This window comes from Podarcis filfolensis (assembly GCF_964270895.1).
Source record: "Podarcis filfolensis genome assembly, chromosome: 11".
Taxonomy (NCBI): Eukaryota; Metazoa; Chordata; class Lepidosauria; order Squamata; family Lacertidae; genus Podarcis; species Podarcis filfolensis.
The window spans coordinates 46,008,255-46,026,280 of record NC_139613.1 but is presented as its reverse complement, the minus strand read 5'-3'; the positions used below and the strand labels follow the sequence as shown (position 1 = coordinate 46,026,280).

The window sequence follows — 18,026 nt, the reverse complement described above, 5'->3', positions numbered from 1 at the left end:
TAAACGTATCTGCGGAGACGCAGATGCTGGAAAATGTGTCTGCACAGACGCCGACGCCAGAAATCGCGGGTGCACGCAGTCATGCGTGCCTGCAATCCAGCCCACAGAGGGGGCTCCGTGGCAGTGAGTAAGCCTTGCTGACACCTGGTCTACACAGATACAGAGTAAGGCAAACACATGGAGACCCGAGCAGGAATGCAGTAGCACTACCCTAATGCCCCATCGCGAGCTGACTGTAATGAGATTGCTGAGAATGGGGCTAAAACATATAATTCAGCAAGTACCACCTTATTCATTCATGCTGATTAATTTTATCAACTCTGCCAACCCTGGCATTACCAATGTAATGAACAGACAATGTGAAGTTGCAGGTGATGGGCTGCACTAATGTTAGCCATACTTGGAGCAGACTCAGTGAAATTAATGGACATGACTAAGTTAGGTCAATTAATTTAAATAGGTCTATTCTGAAGGTAACTTAGTTGGATGCAACCTATTACAGAGACTGATGGCCACCGTGTCCATGCCACGGCAGAGGCTCCATATAGAATGCTTTGCAAAACATGATCTGTACCTGTCCATTTTCTGTCAAAGCATCCTCCTCTGACTGCTAGGCTGCTCACGTCCTCTGCTCAGCGGCTGCCGCTGTACTTATTAACTGCATTGATAGTTAACTTAAAACAGCCTCAGATCAGGAATCAGGACAAAAAGAAAAAGCTGTTTCATCCATGCGGTGTGTTAATCTTTCCAAGCAGATCATGAATTACAGTCCCGAAAAGAGCGACATGGCAAGAGTTATCGTTTTCTTTCGGGCCTGGAGGAAGTTCTATCTTTCTGAGAGACAACTCAGGGAAGGCTTGCTAATCATTCATTTTGGTTTCAAAATTCACTGTTGTCAATATCATTAATTAGGTGCATTATACAGAAGTCAAGTAGCTTATGGAGAAGTATGAGCATTCGCAGTAGAGGAAGAAAATGTGTGAGGACAAGAGTTTGCCTCTGTTTTCCAGCACAATAAGGTTCGAAATCATTTCAAGAGACAGTGGTACCTCAGGTTAAGTACTTAATTCATTCCGGAGGTCCGTTCTTAACCTGAAACTGTTCTTAACCTGAAGCACCACTTTAGCTAATGGGGCTCCTGCTGCTGCCGCGCCGCCACTGCGCAATTTCTGTTCTCATCCTGAAGCAAAGTTCTTAACACGAGGTACTATTTCTGGGTTAGCGGAGTCTGTACCCTGAAGCGTATGTAACCCGAGGTACCACTGTACTTCAGAAATGCTAACATCACATTAACTTTTAGGTTGGCTATTTATCTACATTTAAACATGGGGAGGGGGGTGCATCTGCCTTCTCTAGCGATATGCGGAGAATCTTGGAAATTAGAGACCCATATCATGATTTGAAAAGATTGTCCATATTTTACAAGCGGAATTTCCAGCACATACCGGAAATGAAAGCAGATCAAAGTAAATCACAGTAGCCCTAGCACGCTAAATCCACTATTTGAAAACACACACATAGACTGTTTGCTGTTAGCAATGTAACAGGGAAATGCACTGAATGCACTGTAATGTGAGGGATGAATGAAAGATTAACATGAAGAGGTACAAAATAAGTCCTGATGCTTTCAGTGGAAATTCAAGGATGTGTTCTGCTGCCAAGGAGGTTACGTCTTTACATCAGCCCTCACCCACCTGGTCTCCTCTAGATGTTTTGAACTACAACTCCCATCAGCCCCACCAGTAGCACTGCTTTACATACTAAAACATAAAGTTAAATTTAATCTTACGACTCACCAGGAAAACTAATGGTGCTGATTATTTCTCTGCATGCCCAAATCCAGGAACTATTCTAGATTTTCATGCATACTAGCTGGGATCACAGAATGAGGCCTTCATAAATAGTTGCCATGTTATGATGATAACAGATAGCGACTCTCATTGGTTATGGGACACTTTGAAATGACCATTAGAATGTTTGCATTAGTTCTGAATTCCCCCCCCCCCTCTGAGCCTGATTTTCTAAGGGCTTTGTGTTATTAATTATGCTTGTATATGTTATAGGAAGTGAAGTGAATGATTGCTATTATGAACAGGAAATAGATTTACACTATGCTTGTCACTTTCATCTTCAGGGGAGTCATAGATTCCTTATGTAGCTAGTCAACTTTCCATTGGCTTCGTTCTATACCAATAATAGGCAGCAGTTGAGGCAAGAAAGGGAACTGGGCTTTGCATAGCAAATCTCACTGAATTTTACATACAAATGAAGTACAGAAATATAGGCATGGATGGGATTTAAGCTACTCGAGAACAGAAATACTTTAACATCCGGACTTGACAAGTGCAATGCTATTACACTGGAATCTAGGTTATTAGCGAATTTTGAATCGTTTAGCTCTACAATTTCCAGATAACATATCTTTATATTTGTAACACTAGACGTTTTTAATAGGTATGTTTACTTTTTCTTCTGCAACAGTTTGCTCATCAGCATAATCTTTGGTTTGTCAAAACAATATCTATAAGCCAGTAGGGTGTATCCTGAATTTCACAAATGAACAAAATATGCAAAACTGTAATTAGTTGAGAATGTACTTGTTTTCCCCAAAGGCCTCTTTATTTGAATCAATCAGTATACACGGGCTCAGGAGGAATGAAATTGTTCTACTTTCTTTCTCCTGGCAATCAGGATGCAATAGCAGAATGTTTACTCTTTGTGGCATCATTGTTAATATCTGTAATAAAATGAAATTTTAAAATATGAACCTCAGCAGGAACATTTGCAAAGCAAATGAACACAGCTTGGTTTGCATTAAGCGTACCTTGAGAACAGTCGCAAACTACAATATATACAATAGTTACTTCTCATTATATGTTATGGGGCAGGAGTTATTTCTTCAGTAGTTGTTTGCAGAATATGTGCAAATGGGATTTTCCACTCATGTGATCTTTAGAAATACACAACTATTTGCATCATTCATTGCATTCGTTCCTACCTATCTCTTGCATTTCACGGAATCCTGAAGAGATTCTCATATTGCAAATGGGCTGCACACAGGGCTGGCTCATATGGTCTAAAAATATCGGTCCCCTGGATGCAGCCATGAAGATAATGGTGCAAGCATATGAGCTGGTGACAGGCGCTGCTTCTTGGTGGTGCTCTGCATGAGAGGGGCAGCTGTGATGTTGGCATCACAGTCATGTGAACATAAGGAGACTCTTGCTGGATAAGGTCAACATTCTACCAAGTCCAGCATCCAACAGTGGCGTCTCAGACAAGCCCACAAGGAGGCCATCAGGCCAATAGCCCTCCCATGCCATTGCTCTTCAGTGGCTGGTATTCAGTGGAGATTCCATATAGCCATGAATTTGTCCAATCTTCTTTTAAAACCATTGGGCAGAACAGTTATAACCCCTGATCCATGCTGCTGCTGGAGGTTAGGATTTGGCAGAAGTTTCCCTCCACCAACAGAGAGGGCTCCACCTGTCAGGGACGTGGCTGAATCGACCACAGGGGAAGAGTCTGACTCAGGAGATGGACAGAGAGAGACAGAGTCTGGCTCTGGAGATGAAAGATCGCAGACAGCAGGAGGAATTGGGCTTGACCCTCCTTCACAAAGAGTTCCCTGACTTAGCTAGAACAGACAGCTTACAAGAAGGGGGAGAGATAGACAACAGTGAGAGGGTTGCTAGGCAACCACCAGAGAGTTCTTCCTTTGAGAATGGGGATAATTTCCACCCTCCTAGCCCCCATTCTCGGAGAGCTGAAAAGGTCAGAATGCAACAGAAGGGCAAGAGGGGAAAGGTGGGGTTTTGGTGTCCTTCCTGCTGTGACCGGGATGGAGACTCAGACTGACCAACTCGTTTTCAAGAGCGGCAGGCTGGAAACTGTGTGCTGGATGTAATCTGTAAATAAACGTACCATAAAACTGCTAGAGAGTCATTAATTCTTACTGAGGCTTGCCTGCCTGCCTGAAATCATTACACCACCACCCAAGGTGTGAGCTTCTGTCAGGCTACAACTGACCAGAATCCTGCCAATGTTGGCGACTGTAAAGTCAGAAAAAGAGGCATTCTGGGGGCACAGCAGGATAAGCATTGGGTCTTCTGCATCCAATGCCAGCCTGTTTCCTGTCAAAGGGGCCTGTACTACACCAGCTGGATGCATTTTGGGTGGCAGTGGAGTTAATAGTGGATCTATTAGGACAGATGGGGCACTGCCCCACCAAACTTTTTCTGCTCTGAGTCAGCTTCCCCTTCCTGCCTATTGCAACCACCCTAGGGGGGTGCACCTCCTTCATGGATCACTGCCTTGTCATGGTGTCTGTTTCTTGGGAGAAACCTAGACAGCATCTTAAAAAGCAGAGACATCACCTTGCCAACAAAGGTCCGTATAGTTAAAGCTATGGTTTTCCCAGTAGTGATGTATGGAAGTGAGAGCTGGACCATAAAGAAGGCTGATCGCAGAAGAATTGATGCTTTTGAATTATGGTGCTGGAGGAGACTCTTGAGAGTCCCATGGACTGCAAGAAGATCAGACCTATCCATTCTGAAGGAAATCAGCCCTGAGTGCTCACTGGAAGGACAAATCCTGAAGCTGAGACTCCAATACTTTGGCCACCTCATGAGAAGAGAAGACTCCCTGGAAAAGACCCTGATGTTGGGAAAGATGGAGGGCAGAAGGAGAAGGGGACGACAGAGGACGAGATGGTTGGACAGTGTTCTTGAAGCTACCAGCATGAGTTTGACCAAACTGTGGGAGGCAGTGGAAGACAGAAGTGCCTGGCGTGCTCTGGTCCATGGGGTCATGAAGAGTCGGACACGACCAAACAACTAAAGAACAACAACAAAGGGGCTGCACCTGGGTGTCAGTTTCCTCCTCCTTAGTCTCACTGTTGCAGAACTCAGCAGGGAGGAGGATGGGGACGAAAATGAAATTAGTTGGCTCTGCCCATCGTTGGCTCTGTCTCCAATTCCCGTTCCTCTATCTGCCTTCCGCCCTGCCTGTTTCAATGGGCACCAGCCACCACTGTGTGGTGGGTGAAACCTAAATTAAGAAAGTGGCTATCACCATCTCTGATGCAATGCCAGTTCATATGTTGTTTACTCTGTGCATCCACAGGGCTGCTCCATTAAGGATTTTGCAGCATATGAACCAGCTGATAACCACATCTTTTTAGTACAAGTTATGCTATGTACTCTTCACAGTAGAACTTATTTGCAGAGGCGGCAAAACTGATGGAGCTGATAAGAGGCACAAATTTATAATTCTTTAAAGAAGACTGGAAACCCTTTCTAGTCTATTTTATAAGTTATTTCCCATATGTGAAGACCACAGAGGGGATTTGAAGTGTAAGAAAATAGCAGAATATATTAAGCATGTTAAAGAGGATGCCTGGCGTGCTCTGGTCCATGGGGTCACAAAGAGTCGGACACGACTAAACAACAACAACAAAGAGCATGAAATTGTATAAAGTACCTGTGGAGTTTGGAACTGACAGGGTCAGAACTCCGTGGTGTCCTGTATCTGGGAGGGGGAGGAGGAGGAGCTTGTCGCAGAGCAGTGAGTCACAGCGTGTGCCTGCTTTCAGACTTGCTTTCACTTCTCACTGAGCAGCCGCTCGGCACAGAGGCTGCGTGTGTGCTTTTGGAGCACGGCTGAGAATGTCACCGAGTTCCGATGGAGTGTGACTGTTTTATGGCTTGTAAATAAACGCTTCTAGAGATAAGAACCGAACTGTCTCTGGACTTGATTTATCCCTCATCTCACACGGACACAGGACCGCTGCTACTCTGCTCTCCTGCCAGGTCAGCTTCTGAACAGAGCTGCGCAAGGGAAGCGTGACTGGACGCAGGGGTTTTATTTACGCAAAGGTTATGGGAGTACGTGTTTCCTGACAAGTGTGAGAAGGGAGAAGGCTGTCAGCGTCGTGTTGCTGTGATCTCCTGCCAGGAGATGCCGGAGAGCGGAGCCAAGAGCCAGAAGGAACGGCTGCTTCAGAAGTCCAGCTTGTTGGCAAACTTGTGAGTACGCTGAAGCCCCGGGGGGAGGAAGATGGCTGCTGCTCAGGAACAGCAGGGCCATGAGAGCTACCCCGGTGAGAGGCTGAATGGGGCCAACTGGGAGGCCTGGTCAAGAAAAGCAAGGGGGTGGTTTGTGGCCACAGGGCTCTGGAGTCCAGTCCAGAAGGAGCCGGCCCCACCCATGCATGCTGCTGCTCTGCTGAGTGAGAGAGAGCAGAGAGAGCTCTGCTTCTTGAAAGCAAGTGTGGACGCTTTGCTGTTGCCCCACCTGGAGGGCGTTAAAACGGCTCAGGCCGCTTGGCAGATGCTGAGGAGTCTGTGTGAAAGCTCAGCAGGAGCCAAGGGCCGGGAGGAAGCCGAGGGCCAAGGGAGCAAGCCTCAGGCCGGAGTGGGAGCCAGACCAGAGGGGGCTAGAGGACGCCCAGAGAGAGCACCAAGCCCAGAGGGGGCTGGGACTGTTCCGGGAAGCTGTGTCTCTGCTTCGACACGTCTGTGTGCTGGAGAGCAGCTGAGAGCTGTGGAAGAGGGCACAGGCTGCGCCCCAAGAAGGAATGGGGGGGGGGCAGGCCAGGCAGGCCATTCCAAGAGCTCTGAGAAAGTGAAAGGCTTCGAAAGTTGTTTGTGCTTTGAGACGACGTCCAACAGCGCTGGGAAGCATCCGCTAGAGGCCCAGGCTGCCAAGGACACCGGCCGGCGTGGAATGTCAACAAAGCAGGTTCCCAAGGCCAGTTCCCAGCAAAGACGTGGGAAAGCAGCAGGCCAGGAGAAAAACAAAGACAAGGCGTCTTATCACCTCACAGCTGCGATGGCGTCTCTGAGAAAAGGCAAAAGCCTCAGTCGGGGGGAGGCTGTGGCCATGGCAACCGATGGGAACGTGAGCAACGGCATGGCATCTTTGGAAAACAGCCAGAGACACTCTTTATCTCTCGTGGTCGATTCCGGAGCCTCGCATTGTCTGGTGACATCTAGAGGGCTCCTGAGGAACTGCAAGACAGTTAAAACTGGACGCTATGTTACCTTAGCAGATGGGTCTCAAAGACCACTGACTGAATCTGGGTTTCTTTATTGTTCTTTTATAGATCATTGGGTGCAAGCTTTTGTGGTCCCAGAGCTTGCTCACTCTCTGCTAAGTGTGCCAGCGCTTATGGCTGCTGGGTTTGATGTTCTGTTCTCTAACAATGTGTGTTCCTTCCACAGGGATGGGAAGAAGATCTACAGTGTCCAGAGAAGAGGCACGCTCTTTCTGGTGGAGATGCCCATTGAAAATGGGGCTGGTGGGAAAATGGGGCTGGTGGAAAATGGGGCTAGTGGAGAGTCCATTGAAGAAGCCCAAGGGCAGTGTGCTAATGTCCCACCACACCATGATTGTATCCACTTATGGCACAGGAGATTTGGGCACGTAGGGTGGTCATATGTGAAGAAGGCCACAGGCAACACCATTGGGTGCAGGTTCAAAGCATGTGACAAATACCTAGATTGTCAAGCCTGTAAGCAATCTAAGGTCACAACATGCTCATACCCCAGGTCTGAGAGGAGAACCAGTAAACCCTTTGAACTTGTCCATGCAGATTTGTCGGGCCCCATGCCGACACCTTCTCTAGCTGGATCTAAGTGGGTTTTGGTTCTGGTTGACGATTTTTCTAAACATTCATGGCTTTTTGCGCTGCAACAGAAGTCAGAAGCAGCTGCACTGATCAGGGATTGGATCACAGCGGTAGAGCTACGGTTCTCTACCAAGGTGATTTCCTTTCAATCTGATCGGGGGGGGGGAGTTCACAGGTTCTGCGCTGCAATCGTTCTTCAGGCAGAAGGGTATCAGTCATCGACTGACAGCCCCCCACTCTCCGCAACAGAATGGGGTTGCAGAGAGAAAATTTCGCACACTACAGGAGTCAGCGAATGCTATGCTGGCAGACTTGGGTCTGCCACAGCGCTTTTGGGCTGAGAGTTATAAAACAGCTTGTTTCCTGCAGAACAGGGTGTTCAATTCCAGTGTAGGAGACACACCGTACTTTCTGCTGCATAGGAAACAGCCTAAAGTGGGTTTTCTGCGCACTTTTGGATCTACGGCTTGGGTTCTCATTCCAAAGGCCATGCGCAGAAAAGGTGAGCCAAGATCCAGGAAGATGATCTTTGTAGGCTATGAGCCGGGTTCAAAGGCGTGGCGTTTCGCATACCCTACTGGCAACCAGTCCAAGCTGCTTATTAGCGGCAGTGCTGAGTTTTGCGAGCAGAGTGGGTGGAAACGTCTTCACGGGAATCCGGATATTCTGGTAGACTCAGATGAGGAAGAGGAGGAGGGCGAGGCTGAACCTGTTGCTGAGGTGCACAGTCCACAGCCACAGAGTCCAGAGCCGGGATCTCCAAGGGAGAGGCTTCGTATCTCTCCAAAGGGGAGTCCCAGGACCCCTCCACAGGTCTCTGTCAAGTCTGAGCTAGGGAGTGAATCATCCTCGCCAGCAGGACCAGCTGTTCGCCCTAAACGGCGCAGCAGGTCAGAGGGGGATGTTTCTGACACAGAGATTAGTAGGGTTGATCCAGGTGATTCAGGCGCAGTTCCAGAATTCACGCTGAGGAGGTCAGCAAGATCAACCAAAGGGAAGCCACCTGAAAGGTATGAAGCCACGAGTGTCTGGGTTGGTGTGGCTAGATGTGAACCTGAATCCTTTGAGGATGTTCAGAAGTTGCCTCGGGAAGAAGCCAGCAAATGGCATGAGGCGATGCAGAAGGAGATGAACTCAATGGAGTCTCTTGGAGTGTTCTCACTCACACAGCTGCCGGCTAACCAGCAAGCTGTGGGCTGCAGATGGGTTTACCGACTTAAACCCACAGAAGCAGGAGAACCACAGTACAAAGCGAGATTAGTGGCCCGTGGATTCACACAGAGACGGGGAGTTCACTTCACAGAGGTCTATTCGCCGACCTCAAGGGCGGAGACTTTGAGAACGCTTTTGGCAATAGCAGCACAGAGAGGTTGGAGGGTGAACCATTTTGATGTAGATGTCGCCTACCTGAACTCAGATCTCCAGGAGGAGTTGTACATGCGTCCTCCTCCAGGGTTCGAAGTCAGTGAGCCAGGCGTCGTGTGGCGGTTGCACAAATCCATCTATGGATTACGCCAATCTGCCAGGAATTGGAATATGTGCCTACATGAAGCCTTAGAAAAGCTAGGTTTTAAGAGATCTCTTGCAGACAGTTGTCTTTACATTAGAGATTCAGGCTTGCAACAGCAAGTAGCCCAGGTGTTTGTTGATGACATCTTGTTGATGACAAGGACAGGTGAACAGGTAGAGAAGTTTGCTAAGGAGCTTGGAAAGCGGTTCAAGCTGAAGCAACTTGGAGATGTCAAGTCCTATCTAGGCGTAGAGATCACAAGAGCAAGTGATGGAAGCTTTTTGCTTCGCCAGAAAGGTAAGATTGAGCAGTTGCTTGAGAAGTTCAGGATGTCTGATTGTGCGGGTGCCAGATCACCCATGGAGACTGGGTACGTGAAGGAGTGTCAGCAAGTAGAACGCGTGGTGTTCGAAAATACTGAACTCTTTCAGTCAGCTCTGGGTAGTCTGTTGTATCTGTCACAGTGGAGCAGACCAGACATAGCGTTTGCTGTCAATCTGCTCAGTAGAGAAGCTTCAAGTCCTAGTGTGCAGGCCTGGAATGGTGTTAAGCGGGTGCTACGTTACCTGCAAGATACCAAAGACCTTTGCCTCAAGATGTCAGCTGAGGGTGATGTTAAGCTGACTGCCTGGGTGGATTCGGATTGGGCAAACCTTGAGGACCGCAAATCAGTGTCAGGCCTAGTGGTGAAGTTTGGGGACTCAGTGATTGGGTGGAGGTCCCGGAAGCAAAGTCTCATAGCGCTTTCATCTACTGAAGCTGAGTTCAGTGCGCTATCAGAGGTTTGCAGAGAACTGGAGTTCTATGTGTGTTTGGTCGAGGAAATCTGTGGAGAGGATTGTCTGCCCGTTGTGGTGCATGAAGACAATCAACCATGCCTCAAATTGGCTGAGACAGGGCAATTCAAGGCGAGGACCAAACATTTGGACATACGGTTCCGAAATGTATGTCAGAGCGTTCATGAGGGGCTAGTTGCTCTGAAATACTGTCCCTCAACCAAGAACCTCGCTGATGGTTTCACAAAACCATTAACCTTCCAGAAGCACGAGGAGTTCTGTGAGGGTCTGTGTATGGGGAAAGCATTGTTGGCTATTGTCCCCAGATGCAGGACAAGAGGGGGTGTGGAGTTTGGAACTGACAGGGTCAGAACTCCGTGGTGTCCTGTATCTGGGAGGGGGAGGAGGAGGAGCTTGTCGCAGAGCAGTGAGTCACAGCGTGTGCCTGCTTTCAGACTTGCTTTCACTTCTCACTGAGCAGCCGCTCGGCACAGAGGCTGCGTGTGTGCTTTTGGAGCACGGCTGAGAATGTCACCAAGTTCCGATGGAGTGTGACTGTTTTATGGCTTGTAAATAAACGCTTCTAGAGATAAGAACCGAACTGTCTCTGGACTTGATTTATCCCTCATCTCACACGGACACAGGACCGCTGCTACTCTGCTCTCCTGCCAGGTCAGCTTCTGAACAGAGCTGCGCAAGGGAAGCGTGACTGGACGCAGGGGTTTTATTTACGCAAAGTACCTTCTGATGTGCCTATGTAAAATTACCCTGAGTTCCTGGGCTTGGCTTCCTCTTAGAACCACTTGCTTGCATGTTCCACAGGCCTGCTAGACAAGATGGTGACAGCAGACAATATTTTCAGTTGGAGCAGGAAATGAATGAATGAATCTTTATTTGCGTCAGCCATCAGCCATAGCAACAAAAGAACATTGCAATATACACAGAACAAAATAAAAAGTTGATTGTCAACTCAGGGCAGGTGGAGGATTTAGTCTTCTAGGTGCATGTTCTCTGTCCACCCCAGAACTGGCCCAAGTTATATGTGATGAGTATATCACTTTCAATAGAAAAGGCACTTTGATTTTCATCTAAAAGCACATTGCTTTGAAAGTGATGTGGTACAAACAGATCACCATCAAATATATATTAGATCAGTACCTGTACACAAAAAGTGATCCCCCCCAAGTTATCCATGTGTAAGCACTTAATTTTAGCTATGAGCCAAAGATATTTTTTGTGCCCCAAAGATATCATTTGTTCCTAAATGTATATATCCACTTGAGCTACCTGAAACTTTCAGGACAATTTCAGGTTCATCGTAAGTCAAAGTGACTCATATTGCATTTAAGACCCTCCATCACGACAGAAATGTTTCTAGAAAGGAACATTTCTTTTCTGTTTATTTTATTCCACACACGTTCAGTAGCTGTATCTACAACAATAGAGATGAACAAACTTCTGAAAATTGTCCTGCAATTTTTGCAACCAAATAAAAAGGGAATAAGATTTTATCCAGCCTGTTATTTGATATTGCAGGTACTAGATTTATTGTATTAATATGTACCTCGACTTTTAAAAATTGTGATCTCTTGTAATCTAACCAGACTTGATTTTATCAGCATTTTGTTGTAAGGCAAAGTAAAATGTGACTCTGAAAAATGCTCTGATCTTGTTCAATCAGAAGCCCACATAGCAGAGATGTTATCAGGCAGGAGATGGACACAAACATTAGTTACATGGCTCTTTCCTTTCCTTTCTTTTTTTAAGCCATAAGCAGCACTAAACTGTGCTTATCTTTCAAGAGGTAGAGTGCATGTTTCATTGTCCTTACTAGTCCCGGTGTTTTTGTTATAGAGCTGAGCTCTACCTGTTATAACAGTAGGGTCGTTCTTAGAGAATCAGAAACATATTGTACATCTAGTTTAAACAACAGGCTTTTCAAGCTGGAGGGCACAACTACCACTGAAATAAAAGGGAAGGGCAGCAGCTGCTACAGCAGTATAATATGACAGCCCTGTTAGCCTAAGAAAGGTATGGCCATAAATATATTGTTGGATTTCAGCTCCGGCAAGCAAGGTCAATGACCTTGGCAGTTGTAGGCCAACAACCTCTGGAAAGACCATGGTTTTCTCAACCCTGGCCTTAGTGCTGAACAAGCTAGTGGTCACAATTAAAAGATGAACAAGAACTTGCTTTGGTCATTTATTTGCGCCTTTGTCTTGGTTGCATCTGCTTACGCTCTTGCGGTTATGTCAAGTCCTAGGATTTAATTGCAGGTCCATTCCAAAGAGAATGCAGTGCACGTAATTGAAATGTTCTTAAATTTTGCCATGTTACATACGATTATTATTATTAAAATTTAAATAAGAATAATAATTATTAATGTAAGGTTGCAACATTTAAGAAAATGTCAGCTACATGTACTGCATTCTCTTTGCAATATAAGGGCATTCTCTATAGAATATAAGGGTGGTTTTAATATACCATATTAAAGATGCGTTGTTTGAGTCTCTTTAAAGTTACAAATAAATCCTGCCTGCTCAATATGTGATGGCTTAGGGAAAGGAGCATATAAATTTACAAGAAGCAGCTAGGTGAGCTCAGTCCACATGTTTCATTTGTACACTGTTACTTCCTAAAATTATGGAATGATTACAATTATTGCATAAAATTGATACCTTTTCTTTCCCCTTTCTCCTTTTATTAACCAAGATGCCTTTTTAAGGTGTAAAAATATGTTTTATTCAACATTTCCAATTTCAGGGCCATAGATATATTTAAAAGATAATTTAGAAACCTGCTGGAAAATAGAACAGAACATATTCCCTGCACATTATAAAAGTGCTTGTAGACTAAAAGTCAATTAGACAATTTGGGCACCACACGTACAGTGCCTAGGGTTGCATGAAAGAAGAAAAGTAGGGTAAAAATATCTCTTTGTTTCAGGGAATGAGAAGATAAAGTTTTGTGCAAAGCACATTTGCGGAAAAGCCATAATAATTTTTGATTGAAATTTATACTTCTAAGTAAAACAAAGGGGAGTTGGGGATAAGTCTTATCACCACCACCATCATTAAAGAGTGGATAATGTTTTTATGTTCCTGCCATTACAAGACATTTTCCACAGATTAATGCACCTGCTACCAGTGGCTGTAAAAAAATTGAAAATGTGCATAAAGTTAACTGAAAATGAAAGACTATTGCTTTGCATGAGGAAACTGTTTCTTCATTATTGCTACCAAGTAGCATACAATTTCTACATTCTTCCTATAAAAATTACTTCACAAATACCCATCTCTCCCTGGTTTACTTACAGTTACACTATCTTTTTTCTCTTTATTATATTCTTGGTTGGCTACATGAGCATCACACATGTTTAAAATGCCTCTGCGGAAAAGGTCACTCTTTTTTTCCTTTCAGAACATTTCTTTGCTGTTCTTGTTCCCAGAGGCAAACCTAGAATCAACAATCAATAAAAGAACATCACATAACACTTTGACTTACCTTTGAGGAATATCCATTAGGTCAACGCATTTTACCAGAGCAAAGAATGATTTTTTTTATTTAAAAAAATTGTTATTATTTTTAGTCAATCGGTTTAGATATAATGGCATTTCCTAATTACTGGATGGAAATTACTTTAAATGGCTATGAGCCGGTTCTGTCTTATATCCACATCCATCTTTTATGGTACCTTCGAAAGGTAATGAAAGGATTTCATTGTGATAAATTTCCTTTTTCTTTCTTACTGCTGTTTTTTATGGACTGAAGTGCTCCCTTGTTATAACTCTGTCTCCAAAATGGATAAGGGCTTGGAATCCTAAAGGAAGGGCTAATAAGTACACAGACTAGCATGTAACAACTAGGACAGCGGCGGCAAAGTACCAAAGGTAATCATCTTTGTGCCGCAAACCTGTGAATTCTAAAATTTGTGGGCTGCAGGATAGCAGGATGAATTGATGTGTGCAAACGGTGCGCCTGTGTCTGGGTGGATGTGTGTGAGTGTGTGCAAAGGGGAGGGGAATAAGAGAGAGGAGTGCTCCCCTCACTTTTATCTTTGGTCCCACCTACCACTTGTTCCAGGCCCTAAACTTCAATAAGTCTCTGCACACTTGCTGCAACACCAGACTTGAAGTACAGTTGCACCTCTGGTTACGAACTTAATTCGTTCCAGAGGTCCATTCTGTTCTTAACCTGAGGTACCACTTTAGCTAATGGGGCCTCCCACTGCCACTGCATGGTTTCTGTTCTCATCCTGAGGTAAAGTTCTTAACCCGAGGTACTACTTAACCCAAAGTCTGTAACCCGAGGTGTTTGTAACCCGAGGTGTTTGTTAACCGAGGTACAACTGTAACTGAAAGTAATCTTACAATGACCAACAGGTGCACCGCCTATGCGGGGCTGTGGAGGCCAAGGCCCCCCAATTTTTCACTGAGGGGACCAGGCCCCCTCAATATTCCACAGCCGGAAGGGCCCCATTGGGCCCCTGGCAGGCCTTTCAGAGGGTGCAACGGGCCCCGTTGGGCTTCCTCTCACCGTCTGACATCAGATGTGCCATAGCAAATACAGTTGTACCTTGGTTCTTGAACGGAATGCATTCTGGGAGTCCGTTCGACTTCCGGAACTGTTTGGAAACCAAGTTGCAGCTTCCTAAGTGCTGCAGGAGCATCCTGCAGTCAATCGGAAGCTGTGGAAGCTGCGCCGGACATTCAGCTTCTGAAAATCATTTGAAAACTGGAACACTCAATTCCGGTTTTCAATTGTCCAGGAGCCTAAATGTACGAGTTCAAAGGCCTTCGGCAACCAAGGTATGACTGTACATGAAAGACATTAGTTCAATCAGAATTCTTTTTTTTAAAAGGACTGTGGCGTAGATTGCTTAGTGAGAGTCAATGGAAGGTGATGTAAAATTTCTAAGAGAAAAGACATAGCCCTCTGTGCAATATATTCTGCCCCTTCCTATCAGTCTCGGATGTGCAAAAGTGGGTTGTGAATTATCAGACGGTACAAAAGCAGCACACAATTGGAGGCAAGCCTTATTTCATTATCACTTCGCTAAAAAAATCCACCCTGGTCAGGCTTTCCTTTAAGACTTGTACATAAGGATAGTAAATTGACAGCATCAGAGTTTGGGGTGAGGTGGTGTGGGGAGAGAGAGAGAGAGAGAGAGAGAGAGAGTTGTCTCCGACTTGATTTCAACCTTTAAAGAAGGGCAGAATTGTATTTTGTGTATTGCACCTTGTGGAATTAGAGCAACCGTAAAGAAAACTGGCCCAACATCTGTCTTGTTTCAAGTGGATTGTCAACAAGGAGAGGGGAGGAGGGAAAGGTTTGCAAGGGATGTTTTAAACCCTCAAGATAAACTGTCGCTTAGAACCTTGACAGACAAGAGCTTGACACACGGCTGCTCCCCAGAGGCCCTCACCTCCATGCTTGGCAAGCTGATCACGGTTGCTGAGCTGTGACGCCACAGTTGCTTGCCTGACCTGACATAATGGGCAGCTATTTACTGCAAACAAGGTAGATGGAAGAACATAGACATAAATGATGCTCTGGTGTAAGAACGAATCCACTAGAGGCTTGGACAAGCTTCTCATCTGCAGGGCTTCCCCCACCCCCACCCCCAATCCCTTGGCTAAGGTTGTTTATTTGAGTCCCTTCGGACAGTGACCAAAACCTAGCCACAAAACACCCACTTCAATTCAATAGAGTGGTTAAAGTAGCAATTGTATGCCTATATCCCTTCCTAAGTCTAGATAACCACAGCATCGGACTGTGTTCAGAGTTCGTTTTGTCCATCTATTACTATGCAAAGTAAAACCACTGGCCCCAAGAGAACCTGGGAGTGTGCTGTCAGTCTCACACAAACATGTAATCACAATCAAGCTTGATCTGAGAAGGCAAAGTGTCAAGAGCTGTTGGAGGGGATCACGTGAACACGGGCGTGCCCGTAATATTTATGAAGCCAGCTGAGCTGTGCATTAAATGACCTCAAAGGGTGCATTGCTCTGCAAGTTGTGCTCCTTTTCATTCACCAATGGGGATGTATGGGAATGAAGGCACTTATGATATTTCTTCTATACAAAGATCGTCTGTGTGCAGAAGGAAATGGTGTCATCATGTGCACAAATATGAGTATTTGAAGGAAAACAGATACATTTCCCTTCCTTGAGCTGTGTTCACATTCCCATTTATTGTGCATTCGCCACATTTTTCCAGGGCTGGTCTCTAATCCAAATTTGCACGACATAATCCAAAATGCATATGCACCCGGTACTTTATTATGCTTCGTTTCTCAAACCAGCTTCACAACAATCAGAGTCTTGGAGCCATTCCTAGTTTGTCTTCAGCCAACATGTGCACCTTGGCAAAGACATTCCTCCCTGTCAATGGCTCTGAGTGTACACATAAATAATGGAAGCCGTGCTGATGTGAACAGCTGGGAGGGAGAGCTGTGAAACACAATGGGGAGGAAACAACTTCACTGCCCTCTAAGGTAGTAATGTGATCGGCACCCTTAAAAAACTATGTGTCTAGTAGAAAGGCTTTGTTGGGTCAGTTCCTACTGGTGTTATATTAGAGCAGGCATAGGCAAATTCAGCCCTCCAGATGTTCTGAGACTACAGTTCCCATCATCCCTGACCACTGGTCCTGTTAGCTAGGGATGATGGGAGTTGTAGTCTGGAGGGCCGAGTATACCTATGCCTGTATTAGAGGACTTTAGGCTAGCTGAGCTTCCCCAGCCTGCTACCCTAGAGATATTTTAGAGATATTTTGGGCTACAACTCCCATTGTCACTGAACATTGGTGATGCTGGTGGGGAATGAAGGGAACTGTGGTCTAAAACAGGGGTAGGCAACCTAAGGCCCATGGGCCGGATGTAGCCCAATCACCTTCTAAATCCGACCCGCGGATGATCAAGGAATCAGTGTGTTTTTACATGAGTAGAATGTGTCCTTTTATTTAAAATGCATCTCTGGGTTATTTGTGGGGCATAGGAATTTGTTCATATTTTTTTCCAAAATATAGTCTGGCCCACCACATGGTCTGAGGGACGGTGGACCGGCCCACGGCTGAAAAAGGTTGCTGATCCCTGGACTGATATCTGGACTGAGGAAGGTTGTGCTAGCTTCAAGATCTCTAATATAAAACCAGTAGGAACTTCCCAACAAAGCTTTTCTACTAGACACATGCAAAGAGAATGGTAGAAAAAGCTTCGCCAACTTTTGATGGGCCCAACGTTGCCTGCAGGTTGCTACTGGTTACCCTCACCTGGCCTGTCAAGAGATGGATGCTTCCAACAAAGTGCTTCCCCCAAGTCTGGGGTCCCTGCCGAGTGAGACAGGTCCTTTGGGTTCTTTGTAGAGGCAGCTAAGATGTAATGGGATGCCATTTTCCTCCGACGACATGAAAGAACCCTGCGCTCACACGCTATCTCCTCCAACGAATATTTTCACATGCTTAATTCTAGGGCAGCTGGACCAATCATTGCCAGAAGCCTTGTTATCTGCCTTGAACGTGTTGAAGGGAGGCAAGCAAGATAAAAATTAAAGCAATTTCCTCCCATAGAATGCTCTAAAGTGTTGAATGCAGTAAGCTAGGGGAGGCTAGCCCACCAGCCTGCCCCTCAAAGCATATTTTACTACCCCCCTCGACCAGATGAATTTTTGCAACAGTGACAAAAAGAAGCAGCCCAGCTGTGGGGTGGTTAGGGAAGTTTACAATCTGGGCAGCTCTGGGAAGCTTCCAACAAAATATAAGGGAGAACAACAAAACGTCAAATGCTTGCCAAAACAGGGCTCCTGTCACATGTCTATAAAAAAGTCATATTGTAATTGTTTATTTCTTTGACATCCAGAGAGAGGGCGTTACAGAAGGTGAGTGCAGCTACTGGAAAAGTCTTTTGCCTGTAACTGGACGATGAAGATGGATTCAGCATAAGGTATTGTAAGCTACTTCTAAGTTGTTCTTGTTTTTATAATACTTTACACAGTACAAAGTGTTTTATAGGCTTTGCGTTTATTATAGCATAAGATGACTCATGATTAGGACTCCAGCATTGTACCTAATAAGATTTTGTTAGGCAAGTATCAAGTTTGTGAATTACTCT

General features: G+C 45.5%; 2 long non-coding RNA genes across 6 annotated transcripts in view; one reads left to right on the top strand and one right to left on the bottom strand.

The window, feature by feature from the left end:
- Positions 1-18,026, top strand: part of LOC310745078 — a 40,249-nt gene that overhangs the window by 15,168 nt on the left and 7,055 nt on the right. The window contains exon 4 of the long non-coding RNA XR_014539903.1: positions 17,775-17,858. This is a non-coding gene — a long non-coding RNA (uncharacterized lncRNA). The remainder of the gene's footprint in view (positions 1-17,774; positions 17,859-18,026) is intronic.
- Positions 2,598-15,270, bottom strand: LOC310745057. 5 transcript variants are annotated; one of them, XR_014539871.1, is made up of 4 exons: positions 15,155-15,270; positions 13,231-13,372; positions 10,658-10,740; positions 2,598-2,737 (listed from the first exon to the last, which is right to left on the bottom strand). It is a non-coding gene; the product is annotated as an uncharacterized lncRNA (long non-coding RNA). The 5 variants fall into 5 exon arrangements; XR_014539872.1 differs by lacking the exon at positions 15,155-15,270 and adding an exon at positions 14,492-14,626; XR_014539873.1 differs by lacking the exon at positions 15,155-15,270 and adding an exon at positions 14,453-14,490.